At 34.6% G+C, this 11,395-nt stretch overlaps 1 long non-coding RNA gene across 1 annotated transcript; it reads right to left on the reverse strand.

Annotated features, from left to right (window-relative positions):
- Positions 1-4,368: 4,368 nt before the first annotated feature.
- Positions 4,369-6,348, reverse strand: LOC113339948. Its single transcript, XR_003355195.1, has 3 exons — positions 6,223-6,348; positions 4,984-5,090; positions 4,369-4,707 (listed from the first exon to the last, which is right to left on the reverse strand). It is a non-coding gene; the product is annotated as an uncharacterized LOC113339948 (long non-coding RNA).
- Between the last annotated feature and the right edge of the window lie 5,047 nt (positions 6,349-11,395).

Here is an 11,395-nt window from a genome sequence, read left to right on the forward strand (position 1 = left end):
CCTTGGATATTTCTCTTTGATACCATCCAAGTTATTCCTTGTATTTGATTAGAACTCGCAGTTCCATCTTGAGTAAATCAAATCAAGAGAGAGATATAAACTCGTTGATATACTTTTAATTGATTAGTCTTGTTGATTCTCTTAAAAGTATATTCGAATTTGTCCATACAGATTGCTAAGCGAAATATTGGGTGGTGTTGTTAGACCCACGCTTTTTCAATTGGTATCAGAGCAGGCAAACACGTTTAAGACCTTACAAGTCTGTATTTATAGCGATCTGACTCTATGGACAGAGGTGCTATCTCTATTAACGTACCACAAGTCTTCGATGTCTTTAATTACTTATGGTGGAAAATTGTTATGCGAGCTTTTCTTCAAGCACGTGATTTCCAATCATGGGTATATGTTATTAATGGCTATGATGCTCCTGTTGTGGCAGTTGGAGATGTAAACGTTCCCAAGAATATTGGTGAATACAGTCCTGCCGAGATACTTGCTTCAAAGCAAAATTCCGAAGGTTTGAAAGTCATTATACATGTCATTACCCCAAATCTTCAGCACCATTTTGTTAATTGCACTAGGTCTAAAGATGCTTGGGATATCTTAGAAACCGTATTTGAAGGTAACTACAGTGAAAAGGAAGCTAGGCTTCAAAACCTTAATTCCGATTGGGAGAACCTTCGTATGGCAGATGAAGATACATTTGATGAGTTTAATCACAGAGTGTCTGAAATTGTTAATGCATCTTTTGCATTGGGTAAGACTATTCCTGAAAAGGACATTGTGATGAAAATTCTCAGATCGCTGCCATCTAGATACGAGTATAATAAGCATGCCATCTTTGAGGGAAATAACCTTGATAATATTTCCAGAAATACATTGGTTGGAAAGCTAAAGATCTTTGATCATGATCACACATCCAAAATCGGAAAGGATGTTGCTTTTAAAACACAGCAGAACACTAAATTACTTGATAAAAGTAAAAGTGTTTATTTCTCTAAGGATGATCAGTATGAGGGTGATTTTTCGGATGAAGATCTTGAAAAATCAGTCTCCTTGATCACAAGAAAGTTTAGGAATCTTCTATTGAAGAGAAGTAAACGGTTTTCAAGAGACAAACCTAGGTTGTCAGATAAACCTCACCATCGCGATTCTCCTAAAAAGAGGGATGCTGACGAGGCTGATGAGGAGGATATTCCACAGTGCTTTAAGTGTAAAGGTTTTGGTCATTTTGCAAACAAATGCCCAAATCGTAGAAAATACATTGGGAACAAAGGTCTTGCTGTAACACTTGATGAAATGTCTGAGATCTATGATTCTGATGAATATAGGAAATCAAGTATCAGTCTTCTATGTGAAAACATTGATTTTGATAATTGTAGCAATACATATATCAACCTTGATATTTTCAGTGAAGAAGAGAATCCAATCAAGCTGGAAGAATCAATTGACCCATCCTTTGGAAACTCTATTTGTAATATTTCAGAATCTACTATGTGTCTAGATGCTTTCACACCACAAATGCATGAATACTATCCAAGATTGACGTGCTCGTTTTGTTCTCAGAAGGGTCATGAACTATCAAGATGTTACAAATACAAACATCAAATGAGGCACGCCAACAAACTTCAATGAAGAGCAAATCGATTGGCAAGGAAGCTTAAACTTTCCCAGAAGACTGCTGAGGTATGTAGGATTTTATCTTCGTTTAAGAAGTTGGTTTCCAAAGACAAAATAAGACCATTAGAGAAAAAGGTATGGTAAAATCGCTTTGATAGACAGAAGTCAGAGGATTCCTCTCAAGAGGAAAATGGTAGACAAATTGTCGTTCACCACAGCACAAATTAATTGTGTTATTTGGTAAATCTTGTCTCATGTGCCTGATCAAAAGAGATAAGATTGTGCACCGCTCAGGCTTTAGGAAAAGTTTTTTTTTTCTTAGGTTTGTTTTCCTATCTATCAAATAAAGTGTTATTATCGACAATTCTACTCTTTATAGGGTTTAGAGTTGGACGTCCACGAACCTGTTTAAAGGTTGCGAACCCTACATTCCTTATGATATCCTTTATATCTTAAGACTGATTTATGTGAATTCCACTCACAAAAAACAAGTTGTTTATAACTGTTCTCTAAGCATCATGTCTTTGGATGGAAAAGATGTCAACATGATTGTTAAGCCATCAATCAAGGAAAAGGAGAAATATCCAGTAACTCCGTACTTGAAAATAAATAGGAGGAATACAAGAAAACCAAGGGATGTCCCTTATAACTCTCAGAAGTTTTCTGATGTTCTTGATGAGTTGAAGGAAGTAAGAAAAGAGATTCGTGAAATAAGTTGGTTTCAGAAAACCAACTTTTTCTCTAATGGTCTTCCGTTTTAAGATCTTTGGAAATTCAGAAACCCATGGTTCGACATCATCATTCAAGACGGTTTCTTGATATTAACTCATATCTCCACGAACCTTATGTTCCAATGGCTGTTGACGACAAGGAGTTCGGGAATGATAAAGAATTTCTCAAAGACGTTGTTGCCTAGTATGTCTTCTTTTTGGTTTAGTTGGAAAAATAACTAGTGCTTTGAATGACAATGATTGTGACTATACATAGCTATTATTTTTCATCTTCTTGCTTTTTTTTTTAGGTTTATTGGTTTAAATTCTAAAAACTTTTTGGAGGATGATGTTTTGTAGTATTAATCTTATGATTTGTTATATTGCAATTTGTTATCAGATATTGGTGTTTACGTCCGTGACCTATGTTTGTCCCATACTTCTCAAAACTAAAGTTGTTCGTGATCGGTATTCACGTATTGATAAAAGAATGAATAGACTTTTGACAAATACAAAATTTAAGCCTATATTGTCAAATATTTGATGGAAGATAGGTTAAAATCTTTTGTTTTCAAGGATTATGTCTATTGTGTGTCATTGTGCAAATGGAGATGGAAAATAGAAAGAATCCTTGTGTATTCCGCAGCATTGATCATCCCTGATCCATATTTTATGTATTACTGTGAGGCTCCGTAATGTATCGTATGTTGAGCACTGTACAACCAAGTTGATTTTCTAGCTTAGTTGGTGTTCCGTGGGATATGTTATGTCGAGCATATTGAACTAAATTAATCATCTTGTTTGGTTATTTAGTTATTGCTCTGTAAGTTTTCTTATGTCGATAAAAACAAATAACAATTAAATTGATTAGTTTTGTGATTAGTTTGGTTGTGTATTCCGATTAGATTAATTATGAGTTCTCTTGTAATTAATCTAGTTGAATATTTTCGTGTCTCCATAAGTTCTCTTATGTTGAGCATAATCAATTGAATTGATCACTTTTTGTGTTTAATTTGATTGCATATTCCGATTAAATTAGTCATGGGTTTACTTGTGATTAATTTGATTGAGTTTTTTGATATAGAAAATCATTCTTATGGTTTTTTGGTGTCCAATAAAAAATCCTTCTTTTCTTTCGAAATTAAGGTCGCTCTTGTTGTTCCTTCGGGAATGACATCAAATGGGGGAGAGTTCTTTTGAACTTGTGCTTAATAGTCATATCTTGAGGGGTGTGCGGCTGTGGAATTTTAGAGGGGTTATCTTGTATCTTTAAACTCCTTGATGAATGCATTTAGCTTCGGCTTTATGATTGCATCTAAATTAGTTGATATGTATTTTTTCGTTGTCATGAAATGTCTCTCTCGGAAATTTCATTTTGATCCAGTTCTTGTATCTTTGCCAATTTAATTGACAAAAAGGGGGAGAATTTATATGTAGTTCACACTACAAATACATATGGTTTTCGGATGTGTAAGGGGAAGTGGTTTCCATGTGAGATGGAGTATTGACTAAGGGGGAGTGATACATATCACCATCGTATTATTGTTGAAGTTGTGATAGAATTGGATTTTGACATTGTGTAATAATACTATGACAATGTATAACAATGATCGAGACTGATGCTTTCTCATTGTTATAGCTACGGATATTCAACAACGGTGATGCTAAACTTACAACCTTTGGGATCATTGGAGTCGCCACACCAAATCAGGCATTTTGTTACACAAATAAGTGTGCCTTCATATTTAATGTCACACATATAAGTGTAATAAATATTGTGTTATTCTTTTGTTACACATTAATGGTCACACTAATAAGTGTGACTTTTATTTAATTTAAATCACACTAGAAAGTATGTCAAATCTCTTACACATATTAGTGTAACAAATCTGGGAGTAATCTGGAAAAAAAATTATATCCCCCTTTTGATTCGTACACCGACTTCCCTATTAAAATCTCCATTCATATGTAAGTAGAAAGGAAACCTTTGTATTTCATTAAAGGTGTTCTCAAGTTACATTTAAAAAATTGTATCCGCTACAAATATACAAGTTGCCAATAATTGAAAACCAATAAAAGTGAAGATTGTGCAAATATACAACCACAGCATATATCAATGCAATTTTCCATTAGTGACTATACTTCAGACAAATGACTATATCGATCCTTTCCTTGTTTCCTTTTATGGCTTAGCAAAGCAAATCAATTATACTTCCATGTACGATGTAGGATGTAGTGCAGTAGAGGGCTCTGTAGATGCATGTACTAATGAAGGTATTCATGCATATAGCAAAGAAAATAAATTATACTTCCATACATTATTTAGGATGTAGTGCAGTAGAGGGATCTGTAGCTGCGGGTACTAATGAAGGCCTTCCTGCACAAAGCATCCATGTATAAGGACATAAAAAATATACGAGTGTAAGATGAGAACAAATCGTGATCAATGCTACATCATATGAAAATCGAGTTTCTTTCCGAAAAAACTAACATTAGCGTCACATTGCAACCCCTCTTTTCATAAACTCAGACACTCTTACGAAAATGGGACACGAGCAAAGCACCAAACAGTAATAGTTAAACGTCTGCTTCCTACCAGTTATGAATTAACCAGTACACAGGGTCCTCTAAAATCGAAGCAAAGAGTTCATACCAATCACACGTGGGTGCTTCTAACCATTAACAATTATCCTTGCTGCGTCGCCCATGGACAGCTTCTCTTAGAAGACGGAGGCGCACTGCAGTAACAAATATGCCCTCCTGCAAATCCACCACAAAATCAGGTATGCTAGAAGGCTTAGATTCTAAACTTGAATCATAGAAATAATTTAATCCAAAACGTTTACCATCTCAGACATCATAGATGACGAAATATATGACAAGCAATGTACAACCAGTACATTTTCGTTACATCTTATGAAAGTTTAATGAATTGGTTATTGTATAATTTGTGACTTCTACTAAGAGAAGATCACCGACAAATCTAGCTCTACCTAATCCCCACAGCCAGGTGAAAGTATCTTTCTATGCCAGAACCATGTAAAAGCTATATAGACCATTAAGAAAAGCATATGTAGAAATGGCTAGAACAGAAATATAAAAGGAAAGACATTCACACTAACCGTTTGCCTGATATAATCTTGATCACTCCCTCATTTTATCTACAACATAAATAAAGCATGCGTGTAACTCAACTTCCCCTTTGTACCTATTTGGCCTCTATGATGCTATATTGAACTTCATTTCAATACACCAGGTTTCTTAAGAACGGCTGGAACAATATAATCAGCGAATATAGTAATCGAGCCTATGCCATTAAATTAACCATATCCCATTATTTCACTTCCTAGTTCACCTATATGGCAATGTATGCTGAATCATTTCAATAGCATAGTCTAATTACAAAAACACAAAACTTCAAGTAAATCAGTTTCTTTGGTGCAATTCATCGAACAACTTTGTCTACAAACAAGTTAAATTACTCTATATCATATAAATTAACACCAAAAAGAGTATGAAAGTAACATAGTATTAAATTGTGTTGCACATGATTTGATAACAATATCCTTGAAATTGTAACCTGAAATAGAAATTAGAGGAAAAACAAATAAAATTACAAAGGAAGAAGAATAGTAAGGTATCTCAATCATAAAATTAGAGCAACAGAATAATTATAATTAGGATAATCAAGCTACAGAAGTCCCTAAAATCAAGTCTATGAAAACCCCTAAAATCATATCTAACATGAGATAATATTCATATTCATAATTTTCTCATAGAACAAAGCCGAATAACAGTAAAGGATCTTCATTGTTGAAAGAAAAACAGGAGAACAGTACGAATCTTACAACAAAGAGAAAAAGTTACAAGAAAACAATGATTTCTTAAATACCTAATCTCTTGCTGCTTTACTTTCACGGTCGACTTTGGATACGACAAAAACATCATAGAAAGCAAAAGAAAATGCTTGAAATACCTAGAGGAGAAGATGATATTTTCCTTCTACTTTCTTTGTTTTTCTGGGTTCAGTTTTTTATGTTTTGATAATAACTAGGAAATATATATAGGGGTAGTTGTGGGAGAGTTTGAGAGATTTTAATGTATTTAAATTCTTAGAGATTTAGAGGGAGTGTATGAGAGTCTAGATAATTTGGGGGAGTTTAACCCTAACTCCCTAGAAATCTCTTGTTTTTTGAAAGATTTTGTCCAAGCACAAAAACATCATGAAACTCCCTCAAACTCCCCCAAATTGTAAACTCCCTATAACTCTAGTGTTTTACGACTAACATGGAGTTTAAGAGATTCTAATCAAATTTCTCACCACTAACAGGGGAGTTTAAGAAATTTTGAGGTAGTTTTAGAAACTCCCTAGAAATCTCTCCCCACTAACAGAGATTTTAAAAGATTTTGACAAACTCTCCCACGACTAACAGGGGATTTGCCAACTCTATTGAAATACATTGAAATCTCCCACGACTAACACCCCGATAGTTATTCGATAGATAAGGGAAGATCCACTAAAAAATCGTGAGTGGTGGGAGAATTTATTATTTTATATACTTTGAAGAAATTCTATTGGCTCTCAGAGGGGAAAGTATTTTTATTTTTAATTTATTTTTATATATAATAATAATAATATTTAAATTGTTACACTTTTTAGTGTGACATTTTCAATAAAACAAAAAATAAAATAAAATAGGGATATATTGTTACACTTTTAATGAAAGTCGCACAAATTTGTGTCACAATCACTGTCACACTAATTAGTGTAACAATTCAGTGTTACAAATTACTAAATTTGGTGTAGTGAGTACTTGGAACTGACGAAGATTTCGAGGAATGTTGAAGATTAGACATGTGGAATAGGAGCTACTAAAGTTTCTTTATCTTTTTTGTATTCCATATGTATTGATAGTTTTGTCACTAAAATTGACAAAGGGGGAGATTGTTCGAGAATTGCTTGGTCGAACTCGCGTGCGTTGCTATCTCAAGCATGCTTGTCAATGTTAGTGATCAAAACTATAAGTCTTGATTTCTTGTCTATTATAGCTAAGTCTCGGATTAGGATAGAAAGTGTAGTTGAGCTCAAGGACTTCATGGCGATTCACCATACAAGTAGAAGAACTACTAAACGAACCGGTGGAACTTCTCGACAAAAAGGTATGTGAAGACTTGAACTTATCTATCACTCAAAAGTCTATCTACTCTATCTCCTACTCTTTGAGACAAGAAGTCGTATGCTATATATATAAACTTTGATTATACACATTTGGTATTTCGAGCCGAGTATACCTCACCTATCTATATCTCGAAATATGAGTTGGTAAGCTTTTCGCTTTAACCAAGTTTATCGTTACCATGTGACGAAAGTCATGATATGTTTCAATCATCTAAAAAATTGCTTTGACGAGAAATGGTGTAACAACTTTATAACGTCCTCTAAGAATGTTTCAATGACTGAAATGAGAGTTTAGATTACATAACCAATGGTGGACATAAGCATTGTTGTGGAAACACATTTATGTAAAAGTCCTATTCCTTGAACTAAAGTTTGCGAACTTTTTTGATCAAGAGAACCGGGAGAATGGCGTGAGCCAAGTCCGCGAACTGCCGAAGTTCTCAAACTCGAGAATTTCTGCTGGAGTTGGCAAACTACTTGCATGAAACTAAGTCCGCGAACTGGCGAAGTTCTCATACCCGAGAATTTCTGCTGGAGTTTGTAAACTCTGCCCGGTAACTTAAGTCCGCGAACCTAGTCTGCGAACTTGAGAAGGTTATATATCTAAAGATGATTCCTTAACTTAAACTTAAAAATACTAAGGAATGCAGTTTGCAAACCGTGGCTCTAAAAGTTCACGAACCGATTCAAGTGAATCAAATCATCTTTGCTTCAATTGTGTCTTGTGTAGTACGTGAGATTTCCTTGCAATTGAACAACTCTCTAACTAGTTCATTTGAAGTCATTTGAACTAGTTATGGTGAAGAAGAACGTGGTTGATATGAAATGCTCATATGGCTAACCATTTGGTTAACAATTGTTGAACCAACAAGTGCGTAGTTTGGGTACGGTTAAAAAACCTAGAAGCGTGCATTGTCAAGTGTGTATAACAAGCTAAGTTTTTTATCTAACGGTTGAGAAATATTAGCTTGCATATAAACCTGTTTCTCATCTAACAGTGGATATTGATTGCTTTGTTACCAAGGTAACTTAATTGCAAACCCTGATTTGAAAGACTATATAAGGGGAACTCTAGTATCTGTGTGAAACTAATCCCCACACCTCACGTGTGATACTAGTTTGCATACTAGAGTCGGTTCTCCTTTAACCTTTGGTTTTCTTCTTCTAAAACCAGGTTAACGACTTAAAGACTTCTTTGGGATTGTGAAGCCATACCGATACTACTTTTATCGTAGTTGTATGATCTGATCTTGCATCTTCTATCGTACGAGTACAATCATATTGATTGGCTTGAGATTGATATTTCCGATAGGCAAGATATATAAATTAATCACAAACATCTTCATCTCATTGTTTGTGATTCCGCAACATCTTGTTTCGCTACAATACGATTAAGATTGTTGTGCGGTGATTGATAAATCTAGGTTGTTCTTCGGGAATATAAGATCGGATTATGAATTGGTTCCTGTTCACCTTGATTATTATCAAATGATGGAACAAAACCTTTTAGGGTTTATATGTGGGAGACAGATTGATCCTTTGACAGACTTGTCTGTGCGAGACAGATTTGTTTATTTTCAAGTCTTCGAATTTGGGTGGTAGCAACTTTTAGTTGTGGGTGAGATCAGCTATGGGAATCAAGTGCGCAATATCCTGATGGGATCATAGGCGTAGGGAGTAGAACTGTACCTTGGATCAGTGGGAGACTGATTGGGGTTCAACTACAGTCCAGTCCGAAGTTAGCTTGGAGTAGGCTAGTGTCTGTAGAGGCTTAATACAATGTGTGTTCAACCTGGACTAAGTTCCGGGTTTTTTCTGCATTTGCGGTTTCCTCTTTAACAAAATTTCTGGTGTCTGTGTTATTTCTATCTCCGCATTATATTTGTTTATATAATTGAAATAATACAAGTTGTGCGTTTGAATCAATGAATTGGAATTCGGTTGTTGATTGATATTGATTCATCCTTGGATATTGGTCTTTGGTACCATCCAAGTTATTCCTTGTATTTGATTAGAACTCGCAGTTCCTGCTTGAGTAAATCAACTCAAGAGAGAGATATAAACTCGTTGATATACTTTTAATTGATTAGTCTTGTTGATTCTCCTAAAAATATATTCGAGTTTGTCCATATAGATTTCTAAGAGAAATATTGGGTGGTGTTGTTAGACCCCCGCTTTTTCAGAACTATTACTATTAAATGGTTAGGATATCCACGTAATTGTTGAATAATACTTACACAAGTAGAAAACGTGAGACCTTGCAGAGGGATTCTGTGGAGTAATCATGTGTAGAACAACATTAGAAAGTCGACCATGCGCTAAGAGTCTAACTACTAAGATTAACCTAAGTATTAAAACTTAAAGCATTCGACCAATTACACCTTGAGTGCGCTACTACTTGGTGGCTTAGTGAGTAGAATCTGATATTCGAGCGCTTTGGACGGTTGTCAGCCGACGCAAAAATAATTTAAGTTCTTTCACTTCACAATTATAAATAATAGTATAATTATAAGAACAGATTTGTTCCACAGGGAGATATGGGTTGTCAAATTTTTTTGATTACTTATAGAAACTGGGGGTTTTTGTTTGTGATTCTAACTAAATAAGAATAAAGCAAATAAAATTTCTTTATATTAGTATAGTAAGATAATATGTGATTATTATTATAATATGTGAGCTATTGCAAGGGTTAGTCATTCGAACCGTCACTATATATAATAAGATATTGTGATACTTAATCACCAAACCTTCGTTATATTTTATGATCTATTGTGGGGGTTTATTACCTAACCGTCATATTAACAAGTATACATGACAGTTCGTAACTGTCATAGTATTGTAGGTCTATGGTAACATATTACATCATTCACCGTTAAAATAAGTAGTATATGTGACAGTTTTAACAACCGTCATGATTCTTAATGGCAATTCCTGACAGTTCTATCACAGAACTGTCACCTATAAATTTCCAGCAATGTATCGTGACGTGTTTTTTTTTAAACTTTCATGGTATAAAATTCCCAAACGTCACCAAATCCCACATTTGGCCTAGTGGCTCCAGATCCAAACTATAACTATCGTTGTTTATCTGCAGGAAGTTACAAGGAAGGATGAAGCTGCTGGTAATGATATCAAGTGCAAATCAAATTGGCCATACTTCATCTCAGCTTGAGTGTGTTAAAGTTCAAAGTTTGAGTGCTAATGTAGATTGTTAATAAGGTCTGCAATCCTGTCCATTTAATTTCTATCTGAAAACTTAGTTCTCTCTAATACATGCGCCGTCTCTCTGGATTGTGGGTACTGTTAGTGACAACGATGGTGAGTCCACTTTGGAATACATTTAATATGCATTGTCGTTTGAGTCATGTAGATAATCTTGTAGGATTATGTAACTTTTATTTATATCGATGCATATAGATATATCGGGTAGCTTGGGGAGGGGTAGACATTGGTAAATTCATATTTTCTTTGTTCATTGTAGGTTGTTTGACTCCGGTCGAAACTCTATCCTGACATTTATATCTGATATTGTAGTATCGATGAGGATTTCATGTTTAGATACAAGGATTTAACCTTTAAGATTCATGCAGGAATATCGTCATCTGTATCTGGACATGCCTGCATATACATGAGCATTTACGTTGGATTAAACTCCCGTGACTGTTAACAGATTATTTAATCGTTATTGTTATCCTTATCTTGACATATGATATAAATTTTGGTAAAATCATGACATATGATAGCATTACAAGCTAATCTTCAGTTGTCCTAATCACTGATTCACAGAATTGAGAGACGATGCTTTTCCTTGTCTCAACATATTTTTAAGTGCCAAATTAAATTATGTTGGGTAATGCTCTTTCTTTCCTTTTGTTCTTTCATTAAG

This window comes from Papaver somniferum, unplaced genomic scaffold (assembly GCF_003573695.1).
Source record: "Papaver somniferum cultivar HN1 unplaced genomic scaffold, ASM357369v1 unplaced-scaffold_21, whole genome shotgun sequence".
Lineage (NCBI taxonomy): Eukaryota > Viridiplantae > Streptophyta > Magnoliopsida > Ranunculales > Papaveraceae > Papaver > Papaver somniferum.